General features: G+C 43.6%; 1 long non-coding RNA gene across 7 annotated transcripts; it reads right to left on the bottom strand.

The window, feature by feature from the left end:
* Positions 1 to 285: 285 nt before the first annotated feature.
* LOC309569663 lies at positions 286 to 1,966 on the bottom strand. 7 transcript variants are annotated; one of them, XR_014226078.1, is made up of 9 exons: positions 1,885 to 1,966; positions 1,711 to 1,747; positions 1,537 to 1,573; positions 1,421 to 1,457; positions 1,247 to 1,283; positions 1,076 to 1,141; positions 992 to 1,028; positions 905 to 941; positions 286 to 680 (listed from the first exon to the last, which is right to left on the bottom strand). It is a non-coding gene; the product is annotated as an uncharacterized lncRNA (long non-coding RNA). The 7 variants fall into 7 exon arrangements; XR_014226079.1 differs by having other exon boundaries at positions 1,105 to 1,141; XR_014226080.1 differs by lacking the exon at positions 992 to 1,028 and having other exon boundaries at positions 1,105 to 1,141.
* Between the last annotated feature and the right edge of the window lie 373 nt (positions 1,967 to 2,339).

Raw genomic sequence — 2,339 nt, 5'->3', positions numbered from 1 at the left:
TCTGTACAATGCGTCTATCCCAGTCACCACCTCGTGGGTCCTGTGGGATATGTTCTAAAGCTAGAAATCGCACTTGAAACGGGACAGACTGTGGAAAATGTTGCATTTCATTTGTAAATCAAGGTCCCAGAGTCTGGAGGAGGAGTGGAGAGGCACAGAAGTTGCATGAGGTCCAGTGTGAGGTTTCCACAGTCAGTGATGATTTGGGGAGCCGTGTCATCTGCTGGTGTTGGTCCTCTGTGTTTTATCAACTCCAAAGTCAGTACAGCCCTCTGGCAGGAAATTCTAGAGCTTTTCATGCTTCCCTCTGCTGATCAGCTTTATGGAGATGCTGATTTCATTTTCCATCAGGACTTGGCACCGCCCACACTGCCAAACCTACCAATACCTGGTCACATGATCATGGGATCACTGTGCTTGATTGGCCAGCAAACTCGCCTGACCTAAACCCCATAGAGAATCTGTGGGGTATTGTCAAGAGGAAGATGAGAGACACCGGACCCAACAATGCAGAGGAGCTGAAGGCCGCTATCAAAGCAACCTGAGCTTCCATAACACCTCAGCAGTGCCACAGGCTGATCTCCTCCATGCCACGCTGCATTGATGCAGTAATTCATGCAAAAGGAGCCCCGACCAAGTATTGAGTGCATCCTATACTGTACATGGACAGACTTCTCCCCCTATACTGTACATGGACAGACTTCTCATCCTATACTGTACATGGACAGACTTCTCCTCCTATACTGTACATGGACAGACTTCTCCTCCTATACTGTACATGGACAGACTTCTCCTCCTATACTGTACATGGACAGACTTCTCCTCCTATACTGTACATGGACAGACTTCTCCTCCTATACTGTACATGGACAGACTTCTCATCCTATACTGTACATGGACAGACTTCTCCCCCTATACTGTACATGGACAGACTTCTCACCCTATACTGTACATGGACAGACTTCTCCCCCTATACTGTACATGGACAGACTTCTCCTCCTATACTGTACATGGACAGACTTCTCATCCTATACTGTACATGGACAGACTTCTCCTATACTGTACATGGACAGACTTCTCCTCCTATACTGTACATGGACAGACTTCTCCCCCTATACTGTACATGGACAGACTTCTCACCCTATACTGTACATGGACAGACTTCTCCTATACTGTACATGGACAGACTTCTCCTCCTATACTGTACATGGACAGACTTCTCCTCCTATACTGTACATGGACAGACTTCTCCCCCTATACTGTACATGGACAGACCTCTCATCCTATACTGTACATGGACAGACTTCTCCTCCTATACTGTACATGGACAGACTTCTCCCCCTATACTGTACATGGACAGACTTCTCATCCTATACTGTACATGGACAGACTTCTCCTCCTATACTGTACATGGACAGACTTCTCCTCCTATACTGTACATGGACAGACTTCTCATCCTATACTGTACATGGACAGACTTCTCATCCTATACTGTACATGGACAGACTTCTCCTCCTATACTGTACATGGACAGACTTCTCCTCGTATACTGTACATGGACAGACCTCTCATCCTATACTGTACATGGACAGACTTCTCATCCTATACTGTACATGGACAGACTTCTCCCCCTATACTGTACATGGACAGACTTCTCCTCCTACACTGTACATGGACAGACTTCCCATCCTATACTGTACATGGACAGACTTCTCATCCTATACTGTACATGGACAGACCTCTCATCCTATACTGTACATGGACAGACTTCTCCCCCTATACTGTACATGGACAGACTTCTCATCCTATACTGTACATGGACAGACTTCTCATCCTATACTGTACATGGACAGACTTCCCATCCTATACTGTACATGGACAGACTTCTCCTCCTATACTGTACATGGACAGACTTCTCACTAAGACAACATTTCTTAATTAAAAATCTTTTTGTTTTTTTGTTTTTTATTGGTCTTATGAAATTTTCACATTTTCTGAGATACTGAATATTGGGGTGTCACTCGCTGTAAGCCATAATCATCAACATTAAAAGAAAGAAATTCTGGAAATCTCTCACTCTGTGTGTGACACATCTGTATAAAATATAGGAGTTTACCTTTTTGAATTCAATTAGTGAAATAAATGAACTTTTTGATGATATTCCAATTTTATGAGATGCTCCTGTACATGTGATTCTGCACTTCTGTCTGCAGGGGGCGCACGCAGACAGCGGCTGCACTTTGAAAAGGAAAGGTCGTTTTTAATAACATTCAAGTACAATATGACTTGTGTCGCAATTGAATACGCTTTATTATTATTTATTTATTTTTTTTTTTACT

This window comes from Pelophylax lessonae, assembly GCF_965119305.1.
Source record: "Pelophylax lessonae genome assembly, chromosome: 13".
Classification (NCBI taxonomy): Eukaryota; Metazoa; Chordata; class Amphibia; order Anura; family Ranidae; genus Pelophylax; species Pelophylax lessonae.
This window is presented reverse-complemented; position numbering and strand designations above follow the sequence as displayed.